General features: G+C 33.8%; 1 protein-coding gene, 1 long non-coding RNA gene and 1 other non-coding gene across 4 annotated transcripts in view; 2 read left to right on the top strand and 1 right to left on the bottom strand.

Moving 5' to 3' along the window:
• The window catches only part of LOC145256330 (uncharacterized), a 28,002-nt gene extending 25,912 nt beyond the window's left edge, over positions 1 to 2,090 (top strand). Inside the window, exon 7 of the mRNA XM_080115106.1 lies at positions 1,761 to 2,090. The gene's annotated coding sequence lies outside the window, so the exon portion shown is untranslated. The remainder of the gene's footprint in view (positions 1 to 1,760) is intronic.
• The window catches only part of LOC145256331 (uncharacterized), a 59,043-nt gene continuing 43,019 nt past the window's right edge, over positions 1,772 to 17,795 (bottom strand). For both annotated transcript variants that reach the window (XR_013863976.1, XR_013863977.1), the window contains exon 2: positions 1,772 to 2,734. This is a non-coding gene — a long non-coding RNA (uncharacterized LOC145256331). The remainder of the gene's footprint in view (positions 2,735 to 17,795) is intronic.
• On the top strand, positions 10,394 to 10,466 carry Trnar-acg (transfer RNA arginine (anticodon ACG)). The gene has a single exon. It is a non-coding gene; the product is annotated as a tRNA-Arg (tRNA).

The following is a 17,795-nucleotide window of genomic DNA, read 5'->3' as shown; positions in this document are numbered from 1 at the left end:
GATTATAGCTGACTCAATTAAACGTCGTGTGGATCTGTTATGTATGTGTTTAAGGAAAGTTGCTTTGTTAAAATCAAAATGGTGGTCGTTTTCCATGATGTGACAAAATATGGCGTTGAGTGTATTGTTGTTTTTTACATCTCTTTTGTGTTCATATATTCTTTTATTTAAATTACGCTGAGTTTCTCCTACGTATATTCTTCCACAATCAAGGCAGGGTATGGAATATATTCCGGCTTTGGTGTTAATGTTGATATTAGTTATAATTTTACGTAATTAGATCCATTAAGCTGGTCTGTAGTTTAACTTGTTGCTCGCTATCTTGCTCTTGCTTGTTGCTGGATCTCAAAATTTTGAACCGCGAGAGAGACTTAGCTGTCGTACAAGGCTAAGACTCTGTAACATCATCTGTGTATAGATACTCCCTCAGGGATTTGTCTATAAAAATGGTCCTGTGGCGAGAGAAGTCATTTTTGGGCTCATGGACTTTAAGTGTCCGAGGGAGTGGCACTCGTCTGACAAGACGTTGCAATCATCATATCATACATGTATGTATGTATATGTGTATTATGTATGCATGTATATATGTGTGTATGTTTATAGATATATATGTGTGTATGTGTATGTATGTGCATATATATGTGTATAACTGCATGTATATGCATATATATATATATATATATATATATATATATATATATATATATATATATACCAATGACCGTCTTCAGTATCATGTCTGCTTGAACGTGTGAATTCGCCGGCAGGACTAAATTTTCGGGCTGATGGACATTCAGTGACTGAGGAAGTCGAACAAGTCATTTTCCACTCCTCTTATGTCTCAAACACGTCTCGAAGACATGCTTCTCTAAACATTAGCCACGCCTACAGCACTTCTTCTTCAAACACGTGTGTCCTTTTTTATCTCTGCTGTGACGTCACCTCGCACACTGGCTCGGTCATTTGCATATGACTGTTGCTGTTAATATTGCAGCAGCAGTTACGTTACTGTTCCACCCCGAATTAGTGAAAGTAAACACATTTTCATGTGTGTGCCCACATCGTTGTACCATATCCATTGAAAGTGAAAAAGCACTAACTTTTCACGACTTCGTATGCAACAACTGGACTTTATCGCTCTGAGTGCAGGGGTAAATATTTGTAATCGTGTACGTATAACAAACATCCAACATTAAGGAGAATTCCATGCAAACCCTTGACACGTTTAATCATTTATGACCTGGTTAAATTAATTCGTTCAGTCGTAAATAAATGAATATAATGGCATAAATAAAGTGGGAATTGATTCAAACACGCCTTGTACGTATTAGTTAAGTATCTGGATAGATGCCAGATTGAAACTGTCCATTGATTACATTCTGTATGCCGCCAGATTTCTCCGAAAGTGGAAGATTTTGTTTATTGTCATAAACACATTTTTTTTCAAGCACTATGGATAATAATCAAGGTAAGTTTATGAAATGCAAAAATTCTCAGTGGTAATTTAACTGTTGAACTTCATGATTTTTCCAGTTTGAAGACAATCATAGTATCATTATTCTTTAAACTAACTAAAATTAACAATAAATATTTTTAAAATCATTTACATCAAAATTCAGGTCATAAAAGGTTAAGTGCTTATGTGTTGTCCGCGTTTCATAATGAATGTGAAATATGTCTGAATAACGTCATAAATGGTGGCCTACTAAACTTGTTCTTTCATATGACTCGATATATATTTACGCGCATTTTTTTTTCAGACGTTTCCAACTTTAAATCATCAGTATGAGTTCCGGATTGTTAAATGACGATGTTGATGTGTGTGGTTTTAAACAAAGTGTAGTATCTGTTCTGGTACTACACTTCACCTTTTCTGTCCTCGGTCACCGGAAGAGAAATCCTTGATAACTAAGACAATTTTTGTTTTTGTTCCTATCCAGAGTGACCCTTTTTGGGGAGCTAGATTTTCCCCACATTAAAAATCGACCTTGTGTCTAACTCTGCCCATGTGGGGAGGCAATTAAATTGAACAAAAAGAAAAATCAACAACAGCAACGGAAGTTAAAAAAATAAAAAAAATAAAACAAGGATTTTTCTCTTTGCATTCGTTTTTATTTCATTTTTTTATTTTAATACAGAAAAAAAAGCGGTACGAAGAGCAAATAAATATTTTGGAAAAAAAATCGAAATCATTATTGATATTTGTCTTTTAAAAAATAGTTGCATTCCATTCCATCCATCTCTTAACTTTAAATTTAAACAAGGAGAAGATTTTTATTAGGAAAAAGTCTATGAAAACTTATCACGAAAACAGTATTACGAATTGTTACAAAATTGGCGGGATTTTTTTTTTTTTTTTTTTTTTTTGTAAATATCAAATAATTGGTGTTCTTTTCTGTATACCATCACACCATATTTTTTGTATCTCGTAACACTGAAAATAAATTGTTTTCTTTTTTTTTTTTTAATAAAATACTTTTTCCCTGAGTTTAAAACGCGCTTAAACTTTATGTCGTACAAATTAAAAAAAGAAAAACATGTCCGCCTTTTCGCAATCAATGACGCATTAAAACAATGACATATCCTTAAACAGTCTGTTTTGTTATCATTAATATATCCTACTTCCTTAAATGATTGGGCCAATCAATTTCCAATCAATTTCAGCAACAAAAGAAGAAATTGGTGTCGTTCATGTCTAATTCGTTTTAAAAAAAATCCACTCGTGTTTTATTTCCTGCAAAACAAAAGAAAAAAAAAGTTAGTCGAATTATAACAGATAGACACCGCCAAAAATGGCCTAAAATCAAGTTGTTGTTGTTTTTTAAAACGAAATTACATTAAAATCCATTATTTCTGAGTAACTTTCTTTTTCCAGAAAGATAAAACCCTGAATTTTATCATATAGAAAGCAGAATAATGTAAAACTTTTTCTACTATTTTTAATTAAATTTTAAATGTTAAAATTTCCCCAAAAATTAACAATTGACTTTTTTTTTTCTTGCACAAAAACGTATATAAATAATTTAAAAAAAAAGGGGTTTTGAAAGAATTAATTTGTTTATTTCTTGTCTAACTAAGATTTAGGGTGATTTTCTATGAGAATATGCAAAAATATTATAATATAAGTACCTGGATTTTAAATAATTCCACTTATTCATATAGGCCACCAGTTTAGACAATGTTTATATTTGTACTTGATAAAAAGCAAACTACCGAAGACCAAACAGGCCAAAAAAACTTATTTTTCAGTGACGAAAATTTCAATGTATTATTAACGCTGAGGCTGGCCAGTACCAGATGGGTGACCATTTGTATGAGTTTGGTTTTTAATGTGTATATGTGTGGGGGTCAGGCTCCCCAAAATGGGGGGGGGCAATTTAAAGCAGAATTAAAAAAACATTATTCCAGCGCGTTTGGTCCACCGTAGTCGAAAGGGGGCAAACGTTTTCAAACGAGATCGAAAAAACATGATGATATTTTTAACACAAAGGGCACAATATTTATCGAATTTTTTTTGTATCGATTCTGCAAAGCATGCTTTGTTTAATAATGGTCATGCATTATTCGGCTCGCTAAAAAAATTGTTAATTTATTTATCAAAGATTTTAAAATGGCCTTTTTCGTATAAATATTTAAAAAAAATTTTGTTTTTTGTTTTGCTTAACTTAAATTAATTATTTTACTTAACATGTTCACTGAATTTCACACTTCAAAACTCAAAAGCGGAATAATTAAACACAATCGAATTTCTGATATTCAGGCGTCAAAATAAAGTACGCAAACAAGTTTTTTTTAATCTATAATCCTGTCCCTTACAACAAGACAATATGTTTTGTTCAGTTTCAGATGATTATTTTAAGCATATTTGGAACCCCCTCAAAACAAGGGGGGTTGTAAGCAATATATATATATATATATATATATATATATATATATATATATATCGTTTATGAAAAATAAGTACACTGTTATAACGTTTATTCTTCTCTTAATAATCGCTGAAAATTTCGTGTTGATTGGATAATTACCTGATTTTTGGTAGATTTTTAAAAAGACGGTCCGTCAAAAAGTACTTACCTGCCCCCTCCCAGTTTTGACGGTGCCTAATAACAGAGAATATGTGGATATTAACATTAATGCTATTAAAACTAAACTTTTTTCCTTTAAGAATTACAATAAAATCTTCTCAACCAACGAACGCCATGACAAATAACACTCTACCTGAGAGTTCATCCTTCAAACAACATAACCATTCTTCAGACAACATAACCGTCCTGACAAAATTCTGTCAGAGATGGATATATTTGCGAATGATACAATGCTTAATACAAAAAGGGGTGTAAACATATCTAAGGTAATGGTAGAACCATTAAAAAAATGGCCCCCAGACCTTAGTAGAATATGGCCGTAAATGGATGCTAACATTTACTGCTACTAAGACTAAACTTCTTTCCTTTAACAATTTAAAGAAGTCTTCTCAACTTCCAATAGCCATCACTAATAATACCCTATCTGAAGCTCATCCTTCAAACATTTCCGCTTAACATTCACAGACAATATGAATTGGAACAAATACATTGAGGACATTGCCAAGGTTGCTGCAAATACGATGGGTTTCCTTTACCGTACTAGAAAATTACTCGAATCAGAGAGTATCTTGTACCTTTACAAAACCGCAGTTTACCCATGCATGGAGCACTGTTTTCACATCTGTGCTGATGCATCCACCATTAGTCTATCAGACAACATATACCGGGGACTCAGAACAAAGACGATAATAATATTTATATAACATTACACACAGTTAATATTTTAATACATAGGAGATACGAATTCATTACTGAAGAGGGGGGAGGAATGTGTAATACAGTTTGTTTTTACATCGGAGGAGGAAAGAGACAATTAATACTTGAAGGTGGTTATACAAAGTTCGTTTAAGATGATAGAAGAAACACATTTACCTTTCCGTTGTCATGACGACACGAAAACAAACAGTTTACAAAATATAGATGGTGATTTTTTTATTCATCCAGCCAGCTGATGATAGTGGTCAGAGATTGAAGCCTTTACGACTACATGGCCTCCCCCCCCCTTGCGCCTCTAAGGGGCATCAGCTCCCAGTCTGACCGATTCTCGCTGAGTCTCTCTGGCTGACTGTCTCTAACTTCGAACCCTGTCTCAATATATTTGAAATCTCCTTTCTTGATGACGTCAGAGGCATGGTTCGCCATGTGAAATTTATTCATGTGGATTTAACCTATGTATGTCCAAACACACTTTTGGCAAACAAAGAATTCCCAATTTGAATTGCTCAATATTTCACAGATTTGTTAATCATTATTTCTAAACCCGTATTGTCTATTCTTTTAACTGAAAAATTTAATATCCAGTTATTTCTAGAAGAATGAACAATTGATTGCATTCCTAAATTAAATATCTATCTCTGACATAAATAATATTTAGTAATTTGTGAGAACAATGATAATCCAGTTACGAAGGTACAACCCCATATCTGTCCAAAATACAGAATACAGATGGTGATTACTGGGAGCAGTAAGAGGAGTTATTATTTAGAGGGAAAAATAGGAGATACCATATTTGGTTTTCATTTCTACAAATGAGCGAATTATTTTAAGCATTTTGCACAATTATAACGAGAGCATGTGTGTCAGTAAAAAAAGATTTACCAAAATGGCTGACCATAAAAACAAGAGCAGAATATCTGTGTTTTATCTAAATACTATTATTAGGAATCCATTGGATGATAATGATTGTCAGGGATTCAAGCCTTTACGACTACATGGTCTCCTCTTCCCTCCTCTCGCCTCCAAGAGGGCATCAGCTCTCATTAAGTCGCTGTCCGACTCTCGGTGCTAACTAACTCACTCTTCTCTAACCTCGAACCTCATCTCAATATATTGAGAATCTCCTTTCTCGATGATGTCAGAGGCACGCCTTCGCCACGTGAAGTTTATTCACGTGGATTTTACCTATGTATGTCAAAGAATTCCCAATTTTAATTGTTCAATATCCAAATTACTTTGCTAATTATTTCTAAAACTCGTATTGTTCATACTTTTAACTGACATATTTAACATCCAGTTATTTCTAAAAGAATGAATAATCAACTGTATTCATAAATTAAACATCTGACATAAATAATATTTAGTTATTTACGAGAACAATGATAATCGTTCTGCGTTCCCAGGATTTCAATATCTATTTGAACACTTGCCTACTGGGTTCGATTCTAGCCTTTTCCTAATATCATTTTCAAACTTATCTAGTTTTGCTTCATACTTACTGGGGTCTATGCCTTTTCATAACTAGTTTTTCACTTTTAGACACAAGAATCCCAAATTTAATAGGTCCTCCACTATCAACCAAGCTCTAACCTCTGTCCCATCGCCGCAATGTTACATCTATGTGTCTGTTGTACATGGATGGGATGACATGAAATCAAGGAAACTTACCACAAGAAATCTTATAACCTGTACCTTCCCCCTCCCTAAAAAAAAAAGAAAATGGCTCGACTGATATAACACAAATTAGGCGTGAAGAATCAAAAAGGGCGGAATGACTGAGGAAGAAAAACTTATTTCTACCTAAATTACAGTGAAGATCAATGGTCATTGTCAGTGAGAAACCATTTGCAAACGGCTGCTGCAATAATGCAAAGTCATTTTCAAATGGTATCGAAGAGAGATGGAGAGTACTGAAAATCTGTGAAGACTCACGCGAACATTATCGGTTGTTGTCAGTGAGTAATCTTTGATAATGGCTTGTGTGAAAGCTTTTCATTGTTTCGGTAGATCATAGAGTGAATGTCAAGGAGATAGAGAAGCAGCAAATATACAGAAATGGCTAGAGAGCTCAAAGGAATGTGAAAGATGAAGTAAGTTGGAATAACACAGCTAATAATAGGAGCACTAGGAACAATCCCGAAAAACTTAAAAAAAAAAAAAAAAAAAGAATGAGAGAGATTGGAGAGAACTGCATCTTCAACATTGAAAATGGCACAAGCATAAACCGGCAGCAATACTTGAAAACGAAAGTTACAAAATTCTATGGGAAACGAATATAAAAACGGATACACTCATCCAAGCAAGAAGACTGGATGTCATAATAGTTATCAAGAAAGAAAAGTCCTGCCAGATTGCAACTTTGCCGTTCCGGCATGTCACAGAGTGAAGACCAAGGGGACAGAGAAGCGGAGCACATACGTACAACTGGCCAGGGAACTTAAAGGGATGTGAAAGACGAAGAAAGTCAAGATAACACCAGTAATAGTAGGAATATAAGGAACAATCTCGAAAAACATTTTTAAAAAATGAATGGGAGAAATTGGAATCAGAGGGATGACTGAGAAGATAAAATGGATAACAATAATGAAAACGGCTGAAATATTAAGGAAAACCCTTTAATGCAGAAACTAATACACATGAGTCGAACATATAGAAGCTGCTACAAATGAAAACACAAAGAAACCCCACATGAAATCATGAAAATACAAACTATATAATTGTAAGTTGCCCCCCCCTAATTGTAGTGTCGGTATAAATTTGCGCTACACTAAATAACCAAGGAGAGTCAAGGATGATAGAAAGACCAAGGAGAGAAAGCACTAACCAAACCTCCACTGGATGAATGTCAAAGAGACTGGGATCTTGGGAGATTTATTGCCACCCAAAATCCAGTGAAGACCAATGGTTGCTACCAACGAGAAATCCATTGTAAGCGTCTAATGCGGTAACACAAAACAATTTGCAAAGGTTTTTGAAAGAGTACTGGAAATCTGGAGAGACTTGTTGTCACTCAAACTCCAAGGAGCGCCACAGGTTGTTCTCAAAGTTTATTCATCATGGGGTGACGTTTAGGATTTGCCAGAGGAGCAAAGATGGCGTAAGAGCAAAGGATGACCTATATCCACGTACATCCATCAAATTGCATGTGACACCAACAGTGATCCTGAAGATCTGAGGCCACTGATGGAAGGCAGAAAAATCTGGAGAGAAAGAGAGAGAATGTCATATAGGTTGGGACAAGGAACCTGACCAGATAGATAGATATTAAAGTACTAGAGTGAAAGTAATAGTAAACGGCTGTTACGATAAGGCAAAATAATTTGGCTGTTGAAAGAAACGAAGAGCACTAGGAGTCTGGAGAGATATTTTGTTTGCATCATCTCTAGGAGATTAGGCACGAAGTGGTGTGTTGGTTTCATGAAAGTGTTTCTGTAGAAAGAATTGGATTCGAACTCAGTACATCCAGGTGTCGTTAACCATCTAGTCATCTACCGGGCTTCCCCAAAAAGAACTTGTTGCTGTTATATACTGAAAGCGTATTTAAAAGAATGGGAAGAACGGTGGATCAGTCAAGACTGACAAAACTATCTGGATGATTGACTGCTGTAAAATAACAAGTACATTGATTAATAAGTTTAGTCAATTGGTAACACAATGTCAAAAAAAATGTCATTGTTTCCGATTTTTTCCTTCGGATGAAGATTGAAAATTCAAATAATTAAAATAATTTTTTTTTTTTAAAGATGAACCCTGCTTAACAATCCCGTTCTTAAAATATCAAGATAAAAAAATATGATCGACTATAACCCCTTAATTTCATTTTATTTATATACATATAGAATACGTAACAGTGACCCGTTGGGTCACAACTACCACTAAAGTGCTCGTCTGAGTTTCAATCTATGGTCTTCCCCTTGCCAAACTTTCACAAAAAAAACACTAAACTAGCTATAACAACTATCAACAGTTTCTCTATGCCTATATCTAAATACAAATTCCATGACCAGAGTTTCTTTCTTCGAACTGCCCGCCTGTGGAACTCTGTTCTGCTGGCCTGCTTTCAAACTGACTGCATACAACATTGTCATCTTAAGTCCAATTTAAACAAGTTTTTTGTTGAGCCTCACCCTTAAATAATCTATTTCTGCCCAATTTCCACCACTTATTACTAATACACTGTTGTCTAAGTGACTACCGTATTCTAATTAACCTTCATCCTCGAGTGGCTTTTGGGGCATTAAAAGTGAAGACTTCCATGTAAAAAAAAACGTTTGTTTCACTTTGATGTCACTGAAAAATGTATAAGCTGCGATATATCTAGGTGTTTTATTACTCTTATAAACCCCAAACAAGGTATTCTGCCACTTTCTACTCCTACAGCTAGACTTTGGAATTCCCGTTCCTGTTACCTGCTTCCCTAACTGTACTGATATGCAGAAGTTCAAATGTAACCAACATCCTAATCTTTCTTAAGCATGGTCCCAGTTAGTAGCTTCTTACGTCCAAGGGGCAATGTGTCTTGTTTGTGGTGAAGGTTAGTAAAAACAAAACAAATTGGAAGTAAGGGATTACTATTTGGGACCATGTCTACAAGGCCAATGTGTATGTTAGTACAGTAAGGGTAGAGGAAGAGAATTCCAAAGTCTTAATAGTTCAAAGGAAGAAACTATTAGAGTAGAAGTCTTTCCAGAATCTAGGGATCTCAACAGTGAAGGGGTGGGATTTTGCTGCTTGTCAGGTTAGTCGGGATTATTTACGTTGAAGGGACACAAATGTTACAAGTAAAAAATTCTTCTTGTATAACTCAGAATTATTCTTTACTTCTAAATTATACACATGTATAATTAGAAATAAAGCGCCCTATTATTTTGCTGTCTAATTTACATACGTGTTTACGGTGCGCACGAACACATGTATAAACACGAAATGTTCCTGGACACATTAAGAAATATTAAAGAGTAGTTGAATCAACTTTGAATGAAATTAAGACGATATATATATATATATATATATATATATATATATATATATATATATATATATATATATATATATATATATATATATATATATATAGATAGATAGATAGATAGATAGATAGATAACAAAGATAGGGTAAGAGAGAGAGAGGAGGGAAGAGAGACAGTGAGGGAGGAAGAGAGAGATGGGTTTCTTGTTAAGTTAATTAACAATTACGTTTTTATAAGAACAATTCAAACATATTTATTTTCAAACATAGCCCAATCCAAGAACTAAATTATATTTTAGCATATATTTTACGTTATTAAAGCACATAGCCTTAGGGAAGCATGCGTTGATTAACTCATCTATACTATTAATAGAATTCTAAATATTTATTTATCTGTGTGTATATATACCAATAAAACTTTCGAACGGATGCACCGAATCGAAAACTTCTTTTTTTTTTTCTCCTGAAAGGTATGAGTCCCTAGATTGTCCTTATCTATATATGGTTCGTAAGGAACAACGCCGAGTCCAGGGCCGTTTCGAAAAAGTTACCTGCCCATGTCAACGGAATTTAGCACTGTCTGTATACAATCACGGTAACATTTTTCGGCATGTGGATAGGACTTGTGACGCAATGGATAACGAGTCTGACTACGGATCAGAAGATTCCAGGTTCGAATCCTGGCAAGTTCGTAATAATTTTAACCATAACTTTATGCAACGTTTACTTATTATCCTTACCCTTAGGGTATTTTTTTTTTTTTAGTGATTTTGTTTTGTGCATATGGGAATTTCCCATACTCCGAGTTCACAACGTAAGCGTTGATGATAAGACGATGTTGAGTGTAGTTGATGTTGAGTGTACTCGATTTTGTGTTTGAGTCGGCGTTATGTGTGCCGACACGGCGCAGCCGCTAGTAATTAATATAAAACCGAAATAGCAATTATTATTAAACTTTTTTTTTTTACCGCAAGTTACAGTATACTTCCTAGTATGACTAAGTATCCTCCAATTCTTGCGATCTTGGGTCAAAGTGTTCACTTAGTTTGTATTCATATTCGTCCATCAGATTTTTATGGACAAATTTATATTTAGTTGACCTTTGACAATTAAATATTTTCGTTTACTAGTCAAACAGAAAAGATACTAGTCAAACTTGCGTGAATTTTTGAAATATGAAATCTTCGTTCCGCGACGAGAATGTACATCATAAAGATTTTTCTGTATTTTTTCTTTTTAGATAAGTGTAATTCTAAATATGCATTGAATTTTATGTTAAGACTTGAAATTATAAATAATACAAAATTCTTCAGATGTTATTAAATAGGCTTCGTTTAAAAAAGAATATAGTCTAATTCATTTGACTTTGTTCGTTTTATTAAATAAAAATAAAGGTTGAAAAGACATTTTTCACACAGTAATGAGCTGGAGAAGATTGTCGGTAAAAATAAACAATAGGCCAAAGATAAGCGTTATATTATTTCTAGTCGCCACTTTGAAAAATCACTCGAAAATGCAACTGCTTCACTCGCAACGTAAAGCCTTGACCATTCACAAACGTTGTCTCTTCATTTTTTTTTTTCTCTATCCTTCTGCTTGCTTATAATATACCTTCAACGCATATTTCTCATAGTCCTGCATATGAACTTGTAATGTGATTAAACAATCACAATTTGATGGCAGAAGATATTGACAGGATGCCATAAGTTTTCCCAACTCAGCAATACTGATGCGATCAGATAGTTTATGATCAATAATGAAGCACAGGATGTGGTTTTGGGAAGTTTCTACTTTCTGACTTACTTTAACATTCTCGGTAACACATTCAATTCCGTATAAAACTACAGGAAGGAGATGTGCGTTATAGATTTTTCACTTTGAGTTCGTATGATATGAAGTTCGAAGTTAAGGCGGTTTTGTTTGATTGGCAACGTAAGAGTTTATCGATTAAAAAATAATCAATACTTGGATGTGATCAACTCTTCTTAGTTCAATCGAATACTTGTTTAATGCATAAGCTTGGTTGACCCTATTAAAAACGGAAGTACATCCATTTAAAGGATCAGATAGGGTTGTGATCACGTTGACGCACCGGTTCATACACGATCGTTCATTGCGATTGGTACGAAATGGGTAACCATCTGGAAAAATCATGTGTCAAATGTAAGAAAACTTTATTCAAGTTAATCAACTGAATACAAAACATGAACAGCTTCAACAAAACAAAAAAAAAAAAAAAAAGGAGGAGGGGCCAAACGATGATTGATACGCCGTAAAACCTGAAAACCGATCCATCAATTATATATAGTTGTACGTCGATTTGCTATTGTGGGACAATGTAGGTAAAATAATATGAACGTATCTCTGCAATTAATTCGTGCTTTACAGTATTAATGAATTGATTCAGACTTTGTGTGTGATGATATGAGTCAGATAAAGGACAGCTAAGTTTTTAAACACGGACGAAGGCGTCTCAATTCGAATCCACGTAATCAACAACAACAACAACAACAACAACAACAACAACAACAACAACAACAACAACAACAATAATAATAATAATAATAATAATAATAATAATAATAATAATAATAACAACAACAACAACAACAACAACAACAACAATAACAATAACAATAATAATAATAATAATAATAATAATAATAATAATAATAAATAACTAAGAGGACCTGTGGAAATTCCACAGGGGACTGATTCATATGTAATATATTGATGTTGGCATTCTGTAGATATCCGGCGTAAATGAAAACGCTCTGATATTATTGAAGCTATTTTGTTAAAACTGCAAAAGTATTTATCGAAGTTAGCAGGGACGCCCAGCGCAGCCAGGTCGTAAAATACGCTTAAATATGATATTTTAATTCTTGCAGATTTCGTATATATTATTATAGAGTTAATGTTCTATCGATTTTTATATATTATAAAGTTGTGATTTCCAAAATAATATATATATATATATATATATATATATATATATATATAACTTGAGTTCTTTCAACTTTAATCGAAACTGAAACCAAAACTTATGAAGAATTCTTGATAAATTATTTATTAAAAAAATAGTTTACTGGAGTGCCATCAGTTATAATCGAAACTGAAACCAAAACTTATGAAGAATTCTTGGTAAAATTATTTATTACAAGAAATGAAAGTCCATAACAATTAAACGACAGTCACTCAGATGTAAGCGTGACACACAAAATAAATAACACACACGCTATCTTATTAATATTAGGTTGGTGCAAAAACAGTATCATTTTCTCACATATGTTACTTTTATATATGATTTCTGAATTAATTCATTGATATATATATATATATATATATATATATATATATATATATATATATTATTATTATTATTATTATTATTATTATTATTACATTTTCACCCAAACAAGGCACATTGCCACTTTGGTGTAAGGGGCTACTATCAGGGGCAGCAACTACTGGGGCACTATGTTGGGATTTGGGCAGCAAGATGTCGGTTCACGTTACACTTGAACTTCTGCATGTCAGTACAGTTAGGGAAGCAGGGACCTGGAAAGGAATTCCAGAGTCTAGCGGTTCTGGGGAAGAAACTATTGGAGTAGAAAGATCTTTTACATCTAGGGATCTCTACTGTGTGGGGGTGGGATTTAGCTGCCTGTCGGGTTTGTTGAGGGTGTCTACATCGTGGGGGCACAAGTGTCTGCAGTTCGTCAGAGCATTCACCATTAAAATACTTGTAGAACAGACAGAGGGATGCAACGTTTCGTCGATGGAACAGAGGCTGAAGCTTAGATGCCAGTTCAGGGCCTATCAGATTGGCGACATATATAAATATATATATATATATATATATATATATATATATATATATATATATATATATATATATATATATATATATATATATAGCCTTGTTATATATTATTTTAAGCGCGTTTTTCGTTCTATCGAATCGTGTTATTCGTTGCCGTTTTCAATCTCTTCATTCATTTTTTGCAGGCTTTTCGACAGCATGGACAAAATTAAAATCCCTATGATTTTCTTGTTCCAATTCAAACTAGGCCGAAAAACATCCGAAACAGACTGTGATATCAATGACCCAGGAAGCCATAACGAACATGTGGCACAACGGTGATTCAAGAAATTTCGCAATGGTGACGAGAGCCTCTAAGATGAAGGCGGTCGCGGCCGGTCGACTGCGGTTGATAACAAACACTTGAAAGCCTTAATTGAAGCCGATTCTTGCAAAACCACACGAGAAGTTACTGTTGAACTCGAGGTCGATTACTTAACAGTCGTTCGCCATTTAAAGCATATAAGGAAACAAAGGATGCCGCGTGAATTGAACGATAACCGTCGTTTTGATGTGTCGTCTACACTTTTTCTGCGCAACAAAAATAACCCATTTCTCGAGCGGATTGTAACGTATGATAAGAAGTGGATCCTCTACGACAAGATTGGACAAAGTGGATGAATGCCGGAGAAACTTTGCAACACTTCCTGAAGCCAAAATTGCACAAAAAAATGTTATGGTGCCTGTTTGGTAGTCTGCGGTCGGTGTCATCCATCACAGCTCCTTGAATCCGGGCGAAATGATTACGGCAGAGAAGAGATTACTGCCGACAATTTGACAAAATGCACCAGAAGCTCCAACATATGTTCCGATATTGGTCAATATGGACCAATTCTCTTCTATGACAAAACTCGCCCACATGTTGCTCAACGTACCCTGCAGAAACTGAACAAATTAGGCAACTGGAGTCTGCCTCAACCGCCATATTCACCGGACCTCTCGCTCACTGATTATCAATTTTTCAAGCATCTCGATAACTTTCTGCGCGAAAAATGCTTCAAAAGCCGAGATGATGCCGACTCGGCCTTCAATGACTTCATCGCTTCCAGAAATCCGGATTTCTAGGCTAATGGGATAAATGAACATGTTTCTTGTTGACAAAAATGTGTCGATTCAAATGGTTTTTATTTCGATTAATAAAGTTTATTATGAAAGGAGTTATGAGCTTTTGAAGTTAAACATCAAAACATGACATAATTTTTGCATCACCCTAATATATAGATAATGGTGGTGACGGCCTCAGATGGCGCTACACTAAATAATCGTGAAGGGTTGAGGAGGATGAAAATGACTGACAAGGGAAAGCATCAACTACACCTCCACTGGAAGAATATAGAGAACACTCGTATCTTAGGTGAGGAGGGGGTCAGCCAAGTTCCAGGGAATACCAATGGCAGTTGCCAGCGAGAAACCAATCGTAATCGGCTGTTTCGATAACGCAAATTATTTACAATGATTATCGAAAACATAAGGAGCACTGGAAAGCTGCAACGATTTTTGGTCACTCCGAATCCAGAAAAAAAGAACAGCTTATTTTCAGTTAGTGATCGGTTGTGGTGGCTGTGAGAACTCCTAATGAATAATCATCATCATCATTAATGATGATGATGATGATGATGATGATGATGATGATGATGATGATGATACCATTAATAATAATAATAATAATAATAATAATGATAATAATAATAATGATAATACAACACATGAATAAATAACAAATGAGATCCCGTTATAAAATATCGGAGCAAATATACAAACTGTATTAAATAACTAACAATAAATAAACTAAATAAATAAAATATATAATAATAAAATCTAAATTAAACATTAAAATAATTCGCCCCTACTTTTATTACCAATAAAAAAAAGTAGAACTAACTATAAATACACAAAGCCTCAATAAATAAAATGACAACAACAACAATCGCTCCTGACGACGATCGAATGTACCGATTAAAAGCGATTGAGAAGAATATGACAAAACAATAATTACTGGGCGCTATAATATACAACATGCCAGTTGAAATAAAAATTTATTAATTAGCTTAAATTCTTGGTCTAGAAACTATCAATAATTCCCCCCCCACTCTTTATCTGTGCCTAAACCTAAACGTAGATTCCATGAACAAAGCTTCTTTCTGCACGCCTGTGGAACTGTCTTCCGTTTTCCTGCTTTCCAGCTGACTATAATATGGTTGTTTTCAAGTCCAATGTAAACAAGTTCTTGCTAAGCCGTTCCCCTTAAGTTAACAAATTTACTGAATTTCCATTCCGGTCAATTACTATATTGTCCAATTGACTACTGTACATGTTTTAACCCTTATCCTCGAGTGACCCATGGGCCTTGATAAGTGGTGATGCCTATGCAAAAAAAAAAAAAACTAATACAGTGGTTTCAAGAGAATACAGAGGCAAAGAGGTTTTCCAACGAAAGACGTTAATATAAATATATATATATGTATGTATATATATATTTATATATATATATATATATATATATATATATATATATATATATATATATATATATATACAGGGTGTCCATAAAGTCCGTGTGCAATTTTAAAATGAATTGTTCCAAAATCAAATCCTTTTTACATGTTATTTCTATTGTAATCACAAATAAAATTATAAATATTTTAAGGCGGACGCGGACTTTAATGACACCCTGTATGTATGTGTGTGTGTGTGTGTGTGTGTGTGTGTGTGTGTGTGTGTGTGTGTGTGTGTGTGTAAAATGGTTGTATAGATTTGTTTTCTAGATGTAAATCCAATGAAACTCGCGTGATTAGTAAAAAGTGCTCAATGGAAAACAGAGTTGGATATAGTCAGTTTAATATACAAACATTATTGGTTACATATGCGCATACATGTTTCAGTGGAATCCCAATTCAAACAGACCACTTAATCAGACTAAAAAAAAAGGGAGCATTATTGAAATGAGAGTCAAGATTATATTTTTTCATAAAATATATTAAGAACGTAAACCAGATCCGAATATATTTTATCAAAAAACAAAAAACAAAACAAAACGAATGTAATCTGGACTCTCGTTTCAATATCGCTCCCTTTTTTGTCTGATGAAGTGGTCTCTTGGAATTGGGATCTCACTGAAACATATATGCACTTATATAACAATAATGTTTATATAATAAATAAACTATATATATATATATATATATATATATATATATATATATATATACTAGACTACCCGTGACCCGTTGGGTCAGTATGGAATTCATATATGAGCGTGACACTTGTGACGTAAAGAAAATAGTTCGGGTTTTTTTTTTTTTTTTGACATAACAGACACATTTCTATGAAAGTATATTAAAATGAAAAATCACGGACGGATCACTCAAACATGAAAAATATCCTCCCTATTTTTGTAAAGTTACCTATTTTTCCGAATAATCACTCAAAAATCGAAAATTAAACATGATTTTCCTACAAATCGAACGCCGACGAAAGTCATTTAGCAGCAAAAACGCACATGAACCTACCGATGAGAAATATAAGAATGAAAAACCCATATTAGAATCCTTCAACCAAGTTATAGAAACTTAAAATCTAAAAAAAAAAAAATTAATAAAACCTGAAGCAAAAAAACATAAAACCTAAATAAATAAAATAAAATAAAACTAATATTGAAACAGATTAGTAAATGTGTCAAAAAATTCACCGTTCTCACACAACTATTTTTTATCCAGAAATGTAAACAAAAAATAAAAAAGAAGGAAGGAAGGAAAAGGAACGGATAGAGTAGTAGTAGTAGTAGTAGTAGTAGTAGTAGTAGTAGTAGTAGTAGTAGTAGTAGTAGTAGTAGTAGTCTTGGCTTTACTACAATTGTTCTTATGTTTGTCAACGACTTAAAGTTGTTTAGTTGTAAGAAGCGACTGTATAGTTGTAATAAAGAATTATTGCAAAACACCCCCACTTTTCCCATGTTAAATAATAATTTCGAAATAATAATGTTAATATTTCAGTGCACAGGTCAAAATCTGCAAAAGAAGCGATTTGTGTTTATTTCTTTACGGTGTTATGGGTTAATGTTCATGCGCGCATGCGTAACCGGATGTCGTAAATCGGAAAGTGGATTACATCACTTGTTACAAGGTCATTTGAGTTTTATAATTATATGGATATATAT

This window comes from Euprymna scolopes, chromosome 32 (assembly GCF_053919585.1).
Source record: "Euprymna scolopes isolate OS-2025 chromosome 32, ASM5391958v1, whole genome shotgun sequence".
Taxonomy (NCBI): Eukaryota; Metazoa; Mollusca; class Cephalopoda; order Sepiida; family Sepiolidae; genus Euprymna; species Euprymna scolopes.
Note: the sequence above shows the minus strand (reverse complement) of the source record. Positions and strands in the feature narration are given on the sequence as shown.